Below are 20,144 nucleotides of genomic sequence, written 5' to 3'. Positions count from 1 at the left end.
AGTCAGACGCTGAACCAACTGTGTCACCCAGGTGCCCCTCCAAATGACTTTTAATTTCTAGTCCCTCCACGCACAGAGGTTCTACACTTGGAGAACCTAAGGCAGCAAATGCACCAACAGAATGTTGTAGGTAAGATATTAGCTATCCTACTGAGGAGAGAGTGCTGATAAATATGTGTATGATATATTATAGGAATGTGTGTATGTATAAGATCATTATGTCCAAGTTAAAGTTGAATCACTTTGGTTTTGTTTTTTCTTAACTAGTTATTTTGTCTTTAAAGTCTCAGAAAAGAACTCCATTTGTGTACTTTCAAACCAGAAATAAAGGTTGACTTAGACAACCTTGGAATAAACATAGGGACATAATAAGATAAGGTCCCCAGGATCAGTCCTCAAACCTGGTGGCCCACCAATCCTATACCTTCGCTAAGAATTGGTTTAGGATCAGGGACTATTTCTACTTAGTAAATGATAAGGACAAAAAAGATCATAAAGACATGATGGAGCCAAATGATTATCTATTGTTCTTTAGAATGCAAAGATACAGGGGAGACTTATCTGTGGTTTGGTATAACAAAGCCTGGAACTCAATTAATATTAACTAACAATGATAACATGAAAATAAGATTTAAAAAAAGAAAAAGAAAAAGAAAATCCTTTTGATTGCTCCACATGCCAAGCCTCATAGCCTTTCCTAGAGACCCAATGAAAGCTAAAATAACTAAATAAGAAAATGAATGAAAGTCAAGCCAAACCATGAGAAAATGATCCAAGTTAAAGTACATGACCAAGAGTTGGGTGAGGAATGCCTCGAGGCCTCAGGCGACTCTGCAGCCGACCGTGAGCAAGCTGTTGGCACACAGGTGGCCGGGCGCAGCGCTCCGGCTGTGTCAGTGGGTTGTGATGCCGTCTCGTACCAACCTGGCTACTGGAATCCCCAGTTGTAAAGTGAAATACTCAAGGCTCTCCAGCACAGACGATGGCTACATTGACCTTCAGTTTAAGAAGAGCTCTCCTAAGATCCCATCTAAGGCCACTGCGCTTGCTACAGTGCTGTTTTTGTTTGGTGCCTTTCTCATAATCATAGGCTCCCTCCTGCTGCCTGGCTATATCAGCAAAGGGGGGGCAGACCGGGCCGTTCCTGTCCTGATCATTGGCATCCTGGTGTTCCTGCCCTGATCATTGGCATCCTGGTGTTCCTGCCAGGATTTTACCACCTGCGCATCGCCTACTATGCATCTAAAGGCTACCGGGGTTACTCCCACGATGACATTCCAGATCTTGATGACTAGCACCAACCCTCAACCCTGAGGAGAAGAGTCACAGATGGGACTGAGACAGCTTTTAGATATTGAGCAGAAACTGGCTAAGGGCTAAGGAGTTCTGCAGTTTGCAGATGTTAAACTAAAGAATGGCCAGATTTTATGGGTCCATCCTCAGGATGTCAACTGAGCTTACAATTACAGATTAACTAATTAGCACATGCTCTATTTTTCATCTCCTGGCTCTGTCAAAAGCTGACAAGTTTTTCCCCACGAGTATGTATCTTGGAAGAGTAGCAATGTTAATGGTGTGGGAAAGCAGGAGGTTACCCTGTAGTGGAGAGTGTTACTGCTGCCACCCTTTTTAGAGTTCAGCACTTCTTTTAAATAGTCCCCATTGTCAGTTCTGGTAGCAAATGGAAGAATTTAATATGTTAAATTTCATATTACTAGTAATTTATTTTGAAAACATCTAAGTATCTTACCCCTACACTCATCTATCACTTCGTGTTCTAGTGGAAGACCTTGGCAGATCAAATGTCAGTATGTGGGCGCATCTGTAATATTTTTTACTTGTTTTCTTATTAATAGCAGCCAGGACTTTTTTTTTTTAAAAAAATTTATTGTTATGTTAATCATACATTACATCATTAGTTTTTGATGTAGTGTTCCATGATTCATTGTTTGTGGCAATGAATCCCCCCCCACCCCCCTCCCCTCTAGAACGCTCAGTTTGTTTTTCAGAGTCCATTGTCTCTCATGGTTCATCTACCCATCCGATCTCCCCCCCTTCATTCTTCTCCTCCTGCTATCTTCTTCTTTTTTTTTTCTTAACATATAATGTATTATTTGTTTCAGAGGTACAGATCTGATTCAACAGTCTTGCACAATTCACAGTGCTCACCATAGCACATACCCTCCCCAGTGTCTATCACCCAGCCACCCCATCCCTCCCACCCACCCCCCACTCCAGCAACCCTCAGTTTGTTTCCTGAGATTAAGAATTCCTCATATCAGTGAGGTCATATGGTACATGTCTTTCTCTGATTGACTTATTTCGCTCAGCATACACCCTCCAGTTCCATCCACGTCGTTGCAAATGGCAAGATCTCATTCCTTTTGATGGCTGCATAATATTCCATTGTATATATATACCACATCTTCTTTATCCATTCCTCTGTCGATGGACATCTTGGCTCTTTCCACAGTTTGGCTATAGCAGCCAGGACTTTTTAAAATCTCAGAGCAAGTTTCCAGAAGGTAAATGCTTTCTCTGTTCATAGTCTTTGGTCAGCTTTGATTTGGTCCACCAGTAAGTTGGCCAACATATAATTTGGGTTAGTCTCTTCTTTGTAGATCAAGATGTTCTGTATATCATGCCTTTAAGGATTGGACTTTGGCTATTTCCTAAGGAAAAAAAATGTAGGTAAGTGATTGTTATTTAGAGATTATAAACCTGTTGTTAGCACCTTGCATTATGATGTCATTCTGCTGAAGATTGTAAGACTCAGCCTGGATCCCTAGATGGACTAGACTGCCTTAGTTTGATTCTGTTTCCTAGGTTGCACAAAGTGACATATTCAAAAGAAATTAAAATGCCAAAATCTAAAAAAAAAAAATAATAAAGTACATGACCAAGCAGGTGGCTTCAGTTCTAGTAGAAATATTTGGTAGCTAGGAGCAAGATGAAAATGAAGTACTAGTAATTGTCATTTTCCTTCATAGTTAAGATACGTAAAACCAGTGAGATATTCCATAGCCTGTGAAGGCACAGCCTCTAATTCTTTTTTTTTTTTTTAAAGATTTTATTTATTTATTTGAGAGAGAGAGAATGAGAGGGGGTAGGGTTAGAGGGAGAAGCAGATTCCCCACCGAGCAGGGAGCCCGATGTGGGACTCGATCCCGGGACTCCGGGATCATGACCCGAGCCGAAGGCAGTCGCTTAACCAACTGAGCCACCCAGGTGCCCACAGCCTCTAATTCTAAGAGCCAATTTATTTTACTCTTATTGGAGAGGTTGGAAAGACTTTTGAGATTGTTATTTTAAATGTCTTTTGCTATTAAACTGTGGTTAGGAAATCTGCTCAGCCAAAATGATGCTAAAAGAGCATTAAGTTTATGAGTCACGAAAGCCAGAATGATTCCAATTAGTTTCCTGCACTTTAGCACAATGGAAGTCTTTAATATACAATGAAACACTGCTTTAAAATTGATACAAGACAGGAGATCAGAATCTTGGCTTCTCTCCCCACCTTGATTATTGACCAAGTAAAGGTTAGGTGGGCTATTGTGTTGATTCATTTGAAAGATTCCTCTTCTGTAGACCGAGGTTAACAATGGGCATGTTTGGGTCTTGCAGTGCATAGAGTAAGTTATTGTCTCTTCTGAGTGAGGTCTTTTCTATGTAAGTAGCAGGAATGAAAGCACTGAGGGTCTGATTTCCTCCCAGGCCCTTATTTGACTTTTCCTCTTTCCTCCCTCTCTTCCTCCCAACCCAATGCTCCTCCTCCTCCTGCTTCCATTTTTACCTTTCAAAGTTATCTACAAAGTTCAGTTTAACCTAATTCCATCTGGTCCCAGTATTCTAAGTAGAAAATAGCAAAGTAGGCTATGGAAGGCTCTTGCCTTTAAAGGGATTAATTTGCACAAATTAAATACTGACATGCATGGATTTCCAGGAGCCCTGGAGGTTGTTAACAGTACTTACTCTCAAGGTTTTTCAGGGTTTTTTTCTGTCCCACATATTATTCCACAAGGTTCAGAAACAAGCCTTGTATCACTTGAGATGCATCACTCAGATGCCAAGGAAACTATCTGGCTAATAGGCCAATGGGTCTTACATAGTATTTCTTTTAGCAGAAAATTTAATGTGGAAAAGCCAAAGGACTTACTTAGATCTCTGTCATCAGAGTGGAGGAAATACAATTTCAATAATGTGCCTTTCCCCCAACTATAAATGCAATATATATTCATTTAATGAAACTTATAAAATGCAAAATAGTACAAAAAAGCAGAAAAGACAACTGTAATCCCACAACCAAGGGAAAACCCATCTCGGTCTCATGTCATGTTTCTTTCCAGGTTTTTAAATCATTTTCATATTTTGGATGGAGTCATATACTACAAACTATTTTGTATCTTGCTTTTGTACCTTTGTATTATATATCATTATTTTTCCTCTTATTAAAAATTTTTAGAAAATTTTATTTTTAGAGGTAGTAAATAATTCCATCATGTGGATGGATCATAATTTAGTTAACCATTTTCTAATTCTGGATGTTTAGATTGCTTTTATTTTTATATTATAAAAACTGCTAAGCATTTTTATACATACATTTTGTGACATTATTGAGACTCCTGTATGCAGACTTCCTTGAATCAGAATCTATAAATATTAAGGCTTTTGATACATGTTACCAAACTGCTCTTGAGAAAGGTAGGAACAATTTACCATCCCAGCATCTATATTTGAGATCTGTAGAACACCATGGTTTTTCACTGGCATATTAATTTACAGTTTTTTAATTTCTAAAATTGAATATGTTTTTTGTTTTCAAATATTTATTGGCTGTTCTTATTTCTTCTTTTGTGAATTGCCTATTTGTAGTCCTGACCCATTTTTCCATTGAGTGTTCAACTTGTTTTTATTCATTTTATAACAGTTGCTTATTTATCAGACATAATACAGTTTTCTGTAATAAATATTTCCTCAGTTTGTTAAAACTTGGATTGTTTTGGATTTTTTAAATAGTTTTTGTAATTGCCTACAGGCAAACAAAAACTTAAGTATGTATGTAGTAGTGCTTACAAAGCCCTCCTCCATCCCAGTGTTTGGCAATCATTCATCTAAAAGTATTGACTTTTGAGAAGAATGTTGATGGCTTGATGTTTTGGATGAATATTCTTTATATCACTAAAGTATTAATCTGTACTTAGTTTTCAAGAATTTTATTAGGAATAAAGATAATTTTGCCTCATACCTTTCTAGCATATTTGGAGATACTTATATAGTCTTTCTTCTTTGACTTAATGATGTGATGATTCAGGGTAATAGATTTCTCTATGTTGAAACATCTCAGCATTCACAGAGTTTACCTTTGCTTAGTCACAATGCTTTATTCTTTCAATAGTCTTTGGATTTGATTTGCCAATATTTTAATCTAAGATTTTCCTAGATATCCACAAGGAGATTATCTGTGGTTGGTTTGTCAGATTTTAATATGTGGATAAGGAATATGTTTATTCCATAAACTGGTATGAGAAGATAGCCACATTTTCCTGTGGTCCATAATTACTTTCTCCTTAAATGTTTTGATTCATAAAATAATTATGTCAGACATCTTTGGAGGGATGGGTCAGGGGACAATTTTATACTTTTTTTATACCTTCCAGTTTCTTCTGCAGATAATATTTTCAGGTCTCAGTATCTTTTGGAGTTGGTTTTTTAAATTTATATTTTCCTTTCTACCTTCTTTATTCATTGGTTCTTTCAGCAGTATTGATTACCTATTTTGCACCAGACACTATTTGTGGTTAGAACAGTGGAAAGAACAAAGGAAGACAGAGGTGAGGCAGACATAAAGAGTTCCCATTGCAATTCTGGTTCCCTGGGAGATGGACTTGTAACCTTTGAGATTTGTGTGCAGAGTAGACTGTGAATGTTGAGGGGAGCAATACTGGGCAGGGGGAGGAATGGACTGGTAGCAACAGAGGCTTTAGCTGATACTCTAAGGAACTCTGGAGTTAGGATGGCTCTGCAGAATTTTCCCCAGTTGACCAGTCATTATGTGTGCACTGCCTCCAAGGAGGGAAGTGTGACTTTGGGTGAGGGGGCTCCCTTGGGCCTTGCACCATTCCCATTCCTGGAGAGGGTGTCCATATGTATTCACGTTCCTGGCAGCAGGTAAGATGGGTGTCCCACTCCTGAAGAAGGATCTCTTCTTTGATTCTACATTGATTGATGATTGCAGTTGCAACATTATTTGTACTGTTTAAGAACCATCCTGTTTACTGTGATTATATCCCATTAACCATCCAATGTTTATGTTGTCTTTTCAGCCATTCTCTCTCTTTTTCTCCCTCCCCACCCCCAACCTCATCCCCTGCTTATTCTGCTTGGAGATTTATTTTATTCATTTTTTTTTTTAAAGATTTTATTTATTTGATAGAGAGAGACACAGCGAGAGAGGGAACACAAGCAGGGGGAGTGGCAGAGGGAGAAGCAGGCTTCCTGCGGAGCAGGGAGCCTGATGTGGGGCTCGATCCCAGGACCTTGGGATCATGACCTGAGCCGAAAGCAGCCGCTTAACTGACTGAGCCACCCAGGCGCCCCTATTTTATTCATATTTTTGAAGAACTGTCATTTAGATTTATTTATCAATTTTACTAGATGCTGTATCTTTAGTATCTCCTGTCTTCGTTATTTCTTCTTCCTACTTCATTGTGTTATTTCCCTTGGATATTGAGTTGAATGCTTAGCTTATTTAATAATTTCATTTTTAATAAGAAATACTTTAAAAATATAAATTTTCCTCTGAGTGCATTTTAAACAGTATTCTTTACATTTCTGTAAGTATAGTTTTCACCGTTATTTTTAAATTGTGTATTGATCTCATTTCTTCCTCAGCCTTGAGAGTACTTTAGGAGAAAATTCTAAAATATCAAAGTAATTCTTTTTCTGCTTTATTTATCATAGTCAGAAAAAGTGATCTGTAATATTTCCAAAGTTGGGGATATCTTAAGATTTTCTTTATAGCATAATATACTAGATTGACTAATGTCCTCTCAAAATTCATGTCCATTAGGGACCTCAGAATGTTACCTTATTTGGAACTAGGGTCTTTGCAGATGTAATGAGTTAAGATGAACTCAGATTAAGGTAGGCCCTAAATCCAATGACTAGTGTTCTTATAAGCAGACCAGTGAACATACAGAGACATAGGTAAGAAGGCCAGTTGAAGACAGAGGCAGAAAATAGAGTGATGTAACTCACAGCCATGGGATGCCAGGGAATGCCACAAAAGAGGCAACCACCAGAAGCCAGGTAGAGGCCAGGCAGAATACTCCTAGAGCCTTCAGAGATATGCTAAAGGCTCTTGCTAATATTATTATTATTTAAAGATTTTATTTATTTATTTGACAGAGAGAGACACAAGGAGAGAAGGAACACAAGCAGGGGAAGTGGGAGAGGGAGAAGCAGGCTTCCTGCAGAGCAGGGAGCCCGATGTGGGGCTCCATCCCAGCATCCTGGGATCATGACTTGAGCCGAAGGCAGATCCTTAATGACTGAGCCACCCAGGCGCCCCGCTAATATTATTTTTTAATACTTTCCTTAAACTTATATAATAATTTTTACCTCATGTACAATGGTACGATATTACTTTGGTGCTTAACACTTAAGGGAGTTGTATTTTTATTAGTAGTTATTACAGTTAGTAGTAGTATATGGTAGTTGTATTATTTTACATCCTATCATTATTGCTATACTTGATTTTATCTCATGTAATATTTACTTAGAATTACTTTTTATCTGCTTTTAATATTTGACCGTAGCTATGTTTTGGACAAAAATCTTCCGCCCATTCTTCATTAAAAAAGTCATCTTATATCAGTATGCTTTAATTGCTTCTATTCTACATTTAAGAGCCCACTCCCCATCTCTCTAATTTTGTAACCAAATAGGAGACTATTTTGTCTTTTCATTGGGAAACTCATATAATGTCCGTTTATGTAATATCAAGGTCATAGCTGACAGATTGGCTATAGTTGCTATTAATTCTGTTTGTGGTTTGATACTTTAACAGAACTGCCTCCCTAGTGTTGCTTTCATTTTCTGTCTATTTTCCTTGCTTTTATATTGTCAAATATTTTGGGAAACATATATCTTGTTTCCATTCCATGAAACTCAAAAGTTTTCTCAAACCGTGTTTAATAGGGGATACTTGAAGGGTTTTCTTTTGGGTCCTCCTCTTTGACATGAAATCTAGGACACCTTTACTTTGTCTAGCAGCACAGCATCCACTACCCTCTCTGAATTCTGAGTCTTTTACACTGATCCTCCTGTATTTTACACCCTAGTGATTGCACTCACATTACGGTTTTTATATCCTGTATCTTCCCTTCGGGGGACATACTTTGCTTTGCATTCAACTTTATAACCAGACTTAAAATGTATTCTTAGACTTAATATCTATTTTTAACTGGCCTTCAAGGACCCTGTTAGCTCTGTTCTCTTGGTCAGTTGGAGTACTTCAAGGAATTTCTTTAAAGAGAAGTGTGTTTTCTAAGCCTTTGCATGGCTGAAATGCTTTATACTTTGAACTTCAGTAATAGCTTGAATTTTGCTCAGTTTAGTTCTGACATTTAATATTGCAGAAGAGAAGTTAGAGGTCAGGCTGGTTTTTATTTTTCTATAAGTAACTATTCAGGAGATGGGGTGGAGGTAAGAGGTGGCTGAATGAAGAATTCTATCATCATCATTGTTATTGCCGTTTGAAAATGGTATCACAAAGTTGTTAGGTGTAACATTTCTTTGATGTTTCTTGGAAAATAGTAGCCCCTTTCGATTATATGCACCGGCTTTCCTTATGTTTAGAAAGATTTTCTTCTACTGGCTTGTTTACTAATACATTTATTCTGGGTTCTTTTCCAGAAACAACTATTTCTGACATCTCTCATACAAGGTACCATATGATGTCTCCTTTCTCTTCATCTTCTATATTGTTCGTATTCTCTACAATTATTTTAATCTGTTTATAGTTTTCTTTGCATGCTGACATGTCTTTTTGAGTTAGGCTTTCACATTTATTTTTTATTTTTAGAGAGTGTGCACATGTGTGCAAATGGGGGGAGGGGGGCAGAGGGAGAGGGAAAATCTTAAGCAAGCTCCATGCCTAGCTTGGAGCGCAGAGTGAGGCTCCATCTCACAACCCTGAGATCATGACCTGAGCCAAAATCAAGAGTCGAATGCTTAACCAATTGAGCCACCCAGGTGCTCCTTTCACACTTTTTAAAATTTAAATTCAATTAGCCAATATATAGTACATCATTAGTTTCAGATGTAGAGTTCAATAATTCATCAGTTGCATGTAACACCCAGTGCTCATCACATCATGTGCCTTTCACATTTTTAAAAAAGATTTTATTTATTTATTTGACAGAGCGAGAAAGAGCACAAGCTGGGGGAGAGGCAGAGGAAGAAGCAGACTCCCCGCCGAGCAGGGAGCCTGATGTAGGGCTCCATCCCAGGACCATGGGATCATGAGCTAAGCTGAAGGCAGATGCTTAACCAACTGAGCTACCCAGGCACCCCACCTTTCACATTTTTAATTTGAATTTCTTCCTCTATTCTTTCGCCACTGCCCTCCATGTGGATTTAATTAATTTTTCTATTTCAAGTTTAGTTTCTTGAATCTTTTTTTTTTTTTAAAGATTTTATTTATTTATTTGATGGGATGGGGGAGAGAGACCGCAAGCAGGGGGAGCGGCAGGCAGAGGGAGAAGCAGACTCACCACTGAGCAGGGAGTCCCACGCAGGGTTCGATCCCAGGACTCTGGGATCATGACCTGAGCCAAAGGCAGACACTTAACCAACTGAGCCACCCAGGCGCCGCTCGAATCTTTCTTTTTTTAAAAAACAAGATTTTAAATTATCTGAGAGAGTACATGAGAGAGAGCATGAGTTGGGGGAGGGGCAGAGGGAGAGGGAGAAGCAGACTCCCCACTGAGCAGGGAGCCTGATGCGGGGCTCGATTCCAGGACCCTGGGATCATGACCTGAGCCAAAGGCAGACACTTAACTGACTGAGCCACCCAGACGCCCCAGTTTCTTGAATCTTTCCGATTGTTTATTTAAAAAATTTTATCTCTCACTAAATCCTTTTGATGGGCCTATGAAAAACATAAATTATTCTCATCTTATCAATGAGGAAACTGAGAAACAGACTAGTTAAGTAAACTGTCCTAGGTCACACAGATAGTACTTGACAGAGTTGGGATTGAATTCAGAGCAGTCTGATAAAGAGCCCTTGTGTCATCCACTGTCTGATTTTGCTTCTCTGTTGTTAGAGCTATTATAACATGTGACTTAAGTATAAGTTACATGAAGAATTCTTTTACAGGTGAATGTGTAGTTCTTTGAAGACAGAATGGGGGTAAAGGTAGGTTTACAAAAGTGTTTAAGAGTTTTGAGCATAATGTGGTGATCAAATTTGTACCATGTCTGGAGCAGAAGTGTAAAATGGGCAGAATATTCAAGACAGGGAAATGCTAGAGTTAAGATTCAAAAGTCTTTGAGGCAAGAGTTTCACTTTTAATTTGCTGGGTGGGCATCTGTTTCCTATGAATGAGATGTTTTAAGTTTCTGGAGCTTAAGGGATAAGATAGAGAATTCAGCTCATGGTTGGGATATGAGAAAGGGTTGAACTAGCAGGGAAGAAAAAGATCCCATAAAGTGCTCTAGGAAGAACTAGTCTATCTAGAGAGATTAAGACTATTGGCTACTCCATAAATGAATACAGATATGAGGAAAAATATATACCTAGTGTTTATTTCTTTTGTACTTCAAGATTCCAGTACTCTGTGGTAAAAATAACACATGTCTGCATTGAAGGGGCAGTCGATGGAAAAGTCATTAATGCCTCTGGAGTGTGTGTGTGTGTATGTGTTTCTGTTAAGCAGTGGTGGGGGACCCAAGAAGAAAGCTTTATGTTTGTGTAATGTTTTGTTGCACCCTATTCTGTGCATTAAGAATTATAGAGAAAACTACAAGCATATTTTGTCTTGTAGGTGATAACAACGTAATTCCTTTAGAATGATTTTGGCATGAGGAGCACTTAAAAAAAAAAAAAAGAAAGAAATCTTTAGTCTATTTGAGCCCATAATCTGATGAGGACTAATTACATTATCAGTATAAATATAAACAGTCACATCATTAGAACCCGTAATTGCCTAATTATGACTTGTACTCATGCAGTGATTTTTGTTAGATCTGAATTCCAGCTATAGGATTATTCTGCCAAATCTGGAGGCAGAAATTAGAGTCAATTCCAGTCAAGTCAGTGGCTCTTATTTTCTTGGTGGCCAGGGGTAAATTTACCGGTACCATTTCATGGAAATGATATTATTCTTCAAATTTTTCATATGGGCCAATTAAAAGAAACTTCTTACAGATTGAAATAATTCCCCTTACCACTTCATTAAGATAAAAAAAAAGAAAGCCAGGGGCAGGATATTTTTTAGGAATCACACACAAAACTAACAGAGGCACTGAATGTCCTGACAGGTTTCCAGCAAATTCCTCATTATCATGCTGTCCTCCACCAGACCTCTTTTATCCCACCTGCCTTTATTTTTATTTGTATGTTTCCTGGAGGAAAGTCTTACAGGTCTTATTTGGGAGACCGGACGTAGGGGAACATTTATTCCTCAGTGAGTGAGTTGTTCAATAGTACGAGAAGCAGAGGGAATAGTTCATTTCTCTTTGTCTTTGGAAAACTTGATGGCTAGCAGCCAGTCCTTGAAGAGAGGAAACAAATGATGTATAGTAAATTCAGTTTGGAAGACTGCATTTCCCCCATTTTCCTGGTCTATTTATAATATTTTAGTGCTTCCACAGCAACCAGAATGAGACTGGTTCCATGGGAGCCTGACTGCTTGGAGGCATTCTTTGTCCCAGGTTTTAGGTGTGTGAGTTGTTAAAAGAAGACTCCCTGAGGATCTTCCTTAATAAGCCCAATTTGAATGACATCCAGGATGAACCCATACATCGAATTCTGAATTGTAATGGGTAACATTATAGCAAAACTCCAGAGTATTTCTCTCTGTGTCCTAGAATGTTAAATATTTTTGTCTGGCAGGCACATCGGCAAAACCCCAATCTCATTCCAGTCTGATAAAGCTATTTTTGCAGTTGATTAGCATGCCAAATGTTTCCATTCCTACATGTTCAGTTTCCTTCCTTTTCCAGTATTTGTAAACTGCTAGGGTGGTGTGTTAACAACATTGGATTTCAGTGTCACATGGAGGGGAAGTTGGGATGGTAGGAGGCAGGGATGGGAGAGAGGTTGCTTTCTGTACACACTTTTACAGTCCAATTTTTACTTTTTTACAATTCTTTTTAAAGAGGTTGATAAGTGGGGTGCCTGGGTGGCTCAGTTGGTGAAGTGTCTGACTCTTGATTTTGGCTCAGGTCATGATCTCGGGGTCATGAGATGGAGCCCCGCGTTGGACTCTGCAATGAGCGTGGAGCCTGCTTAAGATTTCCTCTCTCCTGCTCCCTCTCCCCCTACTCCTCCCCACCACTTGCGTGCTTCCTCTCTCTCTCTTAAAAACAAACAAACAAAAAACAATAAATAAAAGGTGAATAAGTATATGAGTATTAGCTCTAAGTTAAATATAGTTCTAATAACCATGATTCTGTGGTTGTGTTTTATCAGGTAAATGGTGAATTAGTTTCCAAGGATTGTTCTAATAAACTACCACTGGGTAGCTTAAAACAGTAGAAATTTATCCTCTTACAGTTTCAGAGGCCAGAAGTCTGAAATCAAGGTGGACAGGACCATGCTCTCTCTGAAGGCTCTAGTAGAGAATCTTTCTTTGCTTCTTTCTAGCTTGCAGTGGCTGCCGGACATCCTTGGTGTTATTGGCTTGTAGAGGCTTCGATCAGTCTTGCCTCTGTCTTCACATAGCTGTTGTCTTACTGTCTCTGCGTCCAAACTTCCCTTTTTATATAAGGATGCTGGACATTGGATTGGGACCCATCCTAATCCAGTATTACCCCATCTTCGCTTGATTATATCTGCTAGGATCCTATTTCCAGATAAGGTCACATTCTAAGATAGTGGGAGTTAGGACTTCAACATATTTTGGGGGGGGGGGGCATACAATTCAACCTGTAACAACAAATGGCAAAGGGAATATTTCAGTTTTGCATTTGCTCAGAGAAGGATCCCTCAGGGCTGTAGGACAGTTATCCATCATATTTAGCAATTTTCCCTAGAAGCCTAAGAGAGGTCAGGATGGATGGGCCTGTTTTACCTGTAGAGCTACCCTCCCAGATCATGAAATCCAACACTTCCTAGGTGAGAAATGTGTTAGCCAGAGTCTTAAATAAGTTGCAGACAGCTGACGGTGAAAGGCTGAGCGTGGAGACCACCATTGCTTGACTCCCAGCCTATCTCCTGTTCATGCTGAGCAGGTGAGCACTGGGTGCACAACAGGTCTGTTGATTACCCAGCAGAGCAGTGACAGCTTGGGATGCTTCTCATCACACTGTGAATCATTGGAAGTCTCTCTTAGTCCAGCCTGTGGCTAGGCATCTTAAATGCTTCTCTGAAAGAGGTCACCTATAAACAAATCAAATGACTGAGACGAAAGCTTAGGCTGTTATCTCTGTTAGGACATTTGCCTGGGCTCCATCTCAGACCTACTGAATCAGTCTCCAAAGGCAAGTCTTGTATCGAATCTGTATTTTAGAGCACACCAGGTAGCTCACATGGCATATTTGGGAAACACTGGAATAAGGAATCCTGACTTCTGAAGCAGTAAGGAGTAGTATTTAGTGCAGGGATTTTAAGTAAGAATCAGGGGGGACGTAGAGGGGAGAAGGTGGGGAAAGTGGAAAATTAAGTACTCAGTGCCCTCCAAGGAACACCAGAGTCAGAGCAAAATTCTCTGAGTTTGAGGCCTGGTGTCTGCCTTGGGAGGGATCCAAAGGAAGCAAGTTCTCTGAGTTCAGAGTTCTTCATTCTTCTTAGGAAAAGCAGAATATATTTAGGATTATTTATTAAGTACAGAGCCTGGGGTTTCTTGGAGATTGACGGACCAATTTCATATTAAGGGAGGTTATCAGAGAAAATTCTTGCCTGCCTTGTCTCCTTAGTTATATTGTATGCAGGCAGTGGTTATGCACTCTCTTTTTTAAAAGAATTGCTCATTATTTGTTTTGTACCTACAGTTATAATCTAGTGTCTGTGACAGAACATTTGATTGCTTTTAAATTAAGGTGATAGGAAAGGCAAAGAAATGACTAGGAAAAAAAATCTGGAGAACAGATGACAAGATAACAGTGTTTTTGAATCTCTCAAAATAAACATGGTATTGAAAAATGATCCAAAACCATTTGTTTGAAAACCACACTTACGTTTGAGTAATATTTCTGTGAGATATTTTAAAATCTATGTTTCTTTGAAGGCTGGTGTTCTGAAATTGATTTGAAGCCTGCTTAATACCAAAGTATGCCATATTTTCTTTTGCCAGGTTTTCTTGTATTTTCTCCTTGATTTAGTTTTTACAAATTTAATTTTCATTATTTCTGCATCTTCAAGATAGAAATCCCCTGTGGTTCCTATCTGAATGGGATCCCCAGTAAATGGTGACACCTTTTCCTTTATTATTTCATTTTCTTTATACCTGTTGCCCTTCTTCCGTTTCATTCCATTTAATAACATGTATTGAGGATCTCCTATGTGCCACTACTGTGCTGGGACTGAGACACGAGGGGCTCTATTAAGGAGCACCAGGTTGTGAGAAGCACCTGGAAAGGGATCGTGTCAATGTGTTATGAAAAGTGACGTATTGTACACTTTGTCGGGGTGCTAGGAGAGCACAGATAAGGCCAGTTGGGCATAGTTGGGGGTCCAGGAATGCTCACTGGAATAAATTACACTTGAGCTGAAGCCTGAGGTATGGGTGGTGTGAATTAGGTAGACAGGTGATTGGGTGGAACATTTCACCTGTATCCACTGTAGGGAAGAAAAAGCTTCCTCTACATTTTTAGCTTCGGTGGCTGGGCCTGCAAAAAACAAAACAAAACAAAACAAAACCTGAAAAAGATATATTAACAAGACAAAAACAGAGTTTATCAACATGTGCATTGTGTGTACATGTGGGAGAACCCACTGATGAGAAACTCAAAGGAGTTGTTAGAACTTAGGCTTATACAGAATCTTAACAAAGAACAATGAATTTGTAGAAATGTGACAAGACAAAGGAAAAGGATTTTAGGCTTCCAAGGGCAGCAGACTGTGGGAAGGTTCCCACATGGGGGAAACTACTTGCGTAAGATTTGTGTCTGTCCCTTTCACCACTGACTTTCTGACTTCTTCATGGCCAAGAAACTTCCCTGGGAGAGGGGAGTTTTGGCAATCCTCAGCTGGCAGAAATTTCTGTTCTTAGGTAATGGAAACTCTAGAAAGGCTTCTTTCTCTATCTGTAAATTCTCATTTGCCTCTAGTTCAAAATAATTCTTATACCAAGGTGGCATATTTTGGGCTGGCATACTCTGGTTTCCCCCACCACGTGCTCTGCCTTAGAATTAATGTTGTAATGGATGATCTGTTTCTTTCCTGTATGTATAAGCCAAACCCTCCACTGATTGTACTCAATCCCATCCTCTTTCTTTTTCAAGGACTTTGCAGTTGGTCCTTCTCCACTCTGTAGTAGCAATCTATAATACCTGCTGGGTCTTCTGCATAAGAATACAAATATGGCACAATAGCTCCTTTCTTCGAAAACAAAACCAAACTTTCTTCACCCATGTCTGCCTCTAGCTGCTGTCTCATTTTTCCGCCTTTTCTTTTTTTTTACAGCCAACTCCTTCTTATACTTACTCCTGTCACTTTTTTTTTTTTTTTTTTTTTTTGCATTGCGTACTTCCTGAAGCTTCCTTCGATTAGATTTTCATCCTTACCATTTCACTGAAATCATTTTGGTCAGAGTCACTAACCATCTCCCATAAGGGCAAAGTGAATGGTCAATTCTCAGTATCAACTTATGTATCAGCAAGAGTTGCTATAGTTGATCACATTCTGTATATGTACTCTTCCCTCATCTTCCAGGATGTCATGTATTCCTGATTTTTTATCTTGGGGATCAGGATGACCACTGATACTCAGTCTCTCTTTTTAAAAAATTTTTCCTTCTCTTCTGACATCTAAATGTGCAGTCCTGGCCTTGTCTTCTCTATTTATACTCATCTCAGTAATGTGGAATAAAAACCATCTCTGATGACAAACAAATGTATATCTCTGGACAGTAGTGTGCTAGTTAATATATAGTAAACAGCTCTCTGGGGGAAATAAAGCTCTAATTTGAAGCATTTGCCAATTACCATGGTGTAAATACTTCCAACATGACCGATTTCAAGCTACCCCTGTGATGACACCAAATGGGGAGTTGGGAAGAGATGTAAAGACATACAGATGTAAGTAATCTCAAGAATGTGGATCATAGCAAAATGTAGCAAAGTAACTGGAAAGTCATGAGTTTAAACTTTTATTACCTATATTTTTAATATAATTTATTTAACTATAAGTTGTTCTAATTTAATTTTTAATGATGGTTGTGTTCAACACCTGATTTACAAAATTCTTCGAGAATCAGTATGAATCAGCTTCTACACACTGTTCTCTCTAGGCTCGTCTTTTTTGGGGGCTCATCTTCCCATGAGGTGCTATCAACTATTTCCTGCTTTATGTGACCACCTTGGCTGCATCATAGACCTCTCAGAATTGAAGTGTCACAAGTAATCCCAAAACTTTCCTTGCCTAGTTTCCTCCCTCAAATAATGGTACCTATAATCCTAGTTGCAAAAACCAAAAGCATAAAAGTCATCCTTGACATTTCTTTCTTGCCAAATCTAAGGTAATTTCCATGAGTATTGCCTTAAAATATATCCCAGTAATGATTTTGCATCACATCCACAGCTCCCATTCAAGTTCAAGTCACCCTCATCTCCTTCCCAGAGTCCTAATGAAGACTTCTGAGTGTCTTGCTTCAATTCTTCCCTTACAGCCTCATCACTTCACAGGGGACAGAAGATAAATGTGATCATCCTTTTCCACTGCTGAAAACTCTTCCACATACCAACCTTTGCATTACATAGTTTGCCTTCCCACCTATTTCTGTAGATGAACACTTCATGCTCCCAGATGAAGTTGGTCTTTCTCCTGTTGGATTGGAACCCCTCCCTGTTCACTTACTCAAGCACAATGCTCTGGTAACTATGTGATCTCTAATATTATCATTTTCCTCTCTACTAGATTCATTTCACTAGCCTACAAACAAGAAAAAATAGAAGATAGCAAAAGCAAAAACAAGCAGTGGCCAACCTTCTTGTATATTTCAGCATTGCCACAGGAGTTGGCAGTGATCCCTGGGACTATGTTTCCCTTCAGCTCATGTAGAAAAGGTTCCAAGACTTCTCTTCTCTGAGGAAGATGATTTGGAAGTTTGTGGTTGAACGGAGTTGTTCCTGGGATTGTGTCCCAGAGTGGAGTAGTGACTTCAAATCAAGGTCATCTCCAGGGAGAAATTTGCTAACATGAGCCTTATTTTAGAGATGAGGCCTTGGTGTCTTGTCCATGTTATAGCCATGGGCTCCCAGCCTTTTCCCTTTGCACTTTTAAGATGATTGGTTGAAAGGTAAGGACATGGTCTTTGGCAAGGTGGAGGGTGGCATGTAGCCAGGCTGGATCTAGGAAAGGCAAAACCAGCAAGATCACCATTGCTGAGGGTGGGCAAGTCTGATAAATGTGATTTTGTTTTCAGTCTTAACTCACAAAACCATTTCATTTGGTAGCTGAGTAGAGCTTCTCAATCTTATTTATTATAATCTTCATTTTCTATTTGATACAATTCTTTGGATTCCATATTTCCTTTCCCTTCTCAAAAGCTAGTTAGAGTTCAGAGTTCAGGTTATAATTATGAAATAAAAACCAAACTACACCACGTCCAAACTGTATTTCTCTTGTCCAGGCCTCTCTCTCAAAGTCTAGACTTCTCTACTCATCTGCATACCAGACCTCTCCACTTGGATGTCTAAAAGACTCATGTGAACTCTCACTTGTCCCTCCTTCCCTCAAGCCTGCTCTAAACCTTTGTTCTTTCCCAAGTAGTGAAGGAGGACTCCTCTGTAGCTATACTGGTCTTTTTGCTATTCCTCAGACATGCCACACATCCTCCCTTAGGCCTTGTATGTACTGGTTGTTCTCTTGGTGTGGAATGCTCTTTATCCAGATATTATCATGGCTCATTCCCTTAACTCCTCCTAGTTTTTGTCAAATATCACCTTCTTGGTAAGGCCTACCGTGACCACCCTATTTAAGATCACAGCTATTCTCCACTCAAACTTTTTTTCCAGTGCTTTTACCCTATTTATTTCCTTAAGACTTAATCACCTTTCAACACACTACATAATTTGCTTTATCATTTATTTTCTTCTTCTCTCCCATACAATGGAAGCTCAGTGATGAAAGGGATTTTTTTTTCCCATTTTTTGCCCATTGATGTATCTCCAGTGCATAGAACACTGCTCAGTAAAAGTAGGCACGCAATAAACATTTGTTGAGTTGAATGAATGAATGAATGAATGAATGAATGTTCTTATAAACTAAAATAAAATTCAAACACTTATTACAAAGGCCTACGTAATCTGACTTCGACAGCCTCTGACCTCATTTCCTATACTCTCCCATTGGCTCACTCCAGTCCTTTTTGCTGTTTTCTGTTTTATTAAGTTAGTTCCTGCCTCAACTTTTACACCAGCTGTTACCTTTGGCTGTGACTGGTATGTTACCTCCTCAAAGTGACCTTCTCCACTATTCCCATCTAAAACGGAGCCCCTCCTCTTCATTAAATGCCATTTAGCCCCGCTTCATTTTTCTTCATTGTACTTACCATCTACTGAAATTACATTATTTGTATGTTTACAAAATTATTTACTAGTATACTTATGTTTTTATCTTTTTCCCTAATAAATTGCAAATGTAGTAAGGTCAGGGATGTTGTCTCTCTTATGTATAGCTTTACCTCTGACATATGACGTCGGATACAAGGTATACCTAGTAAGTATTAGTGAAAGAGTGAATGAATTAATACATAAGTGCAGAAAAAGAACTGTAAAGAAATGAATGTAATAAATTAGAACAGTCTGTTATGGACTGAATGTTTGTGTCCCCTCCAAATTCACATGTTGAAACCCTGTCCCCCCAGTGTGATGGTATTAGGAGGTGAAGCCTTTGGGATGTGAGTAGAATTAGATGAGGTCATGAGGAGGGAGCACTCATGAATGGGATGGTCGCCCTGATAGGAGTTGAGTCATGGGAGAGCTTATCTCCTCTTTGTGCTCCCTGCCATGTGAGGATACAACATGAAGTTGGCAGTCTGCAACCTGGCAAAGGGTCTCACAAGAACTTGACTATGCTGACACCCTAATCTCTATTTTCAGCCTCTAGAACTGTGTGAAATAAATTTCTGTCATTTATAAACCAGCCAGTCTATGGTACTTCATTATAACAGCCTGAGCTGTCTGGGACACAGTTCATGAGGGAAAGTGCAAAGAAGTTTCTGTTGAACTCTCTAAGCACATGGGGACAACTGACTCCTGCTAAAGAGAAAATGGACATCACCAAATATATAACTGAGTTATACACTATGAAGAGGAAGACAAGACTACAAGCAGGGAGGATAATGCACTAATTCATTGTTGAGGAAATGAGAGCATAAATTAAGGCAGAAATGTAGTGGGAATGAAGAAGAGTGGCTAGTGTTGAGAAGTACTTAGGAGTTAAATGACAGAAGTTGGTAGGATATTGAGGCTGAGGAAGGAGAGGTCCAGAGGAACAACAAATTCTGATTTGGAAACTATGTTTATAGCTGTGTCATTAACTGAGATAAAGAATAGATTAGGGGGCAGAAGATGGTGAATTGGACTTTAGACATATTGAGTTGTAGGTACCCAATTATTATATTTGTGGTAATGTAGCTCAGGAAATAGGCTAGGGTTCAGTCATCAGCATTTATAGGTGGTTGTTAACCCATAAAGATGTATAAAATTATCTATTGAAAAATGTGAAGCAAAGGGTACTCAACCTTTCTCACT

The 20,144-nt window shown here is 39.0% G+C and overlaps 1 pseudogene; it reads left to right on the top strand.

Annotated features, from left to right (window-relative positions):
• Positions 1-893: 893 nt before the first annotated feature.
• On the top strand, positions 894-1,336 carry LOC123847762 (transmembrane protein 230-like; annotated as a pseudogene).
• Positions 1,337-20,144: the final 18,808 nt, after the last annotated feature.

Source organism: Mirounga angustirostris, unplaced genomic scaffold (assembly GCF_029215605.1).
Source record: "Mirounga angustirostris isolate CCGP_5_RB_7025 unplaced genomic scaffold, mMirAng1.0.hap1 SCAF_2, whole genome shotgun sequence".
Taxonomy (NCBI): domain Eukaryota; kingdom Metazoa; phylum Chordata; class Mammalia; order Carnivora; family Phocidae; genus Mirounga; species Mirounga angustirostris.
Note: the sequence above shows the minus strand (reverse complement) of the source record. Positions and strands in the feature narration are given on the sequence as shown.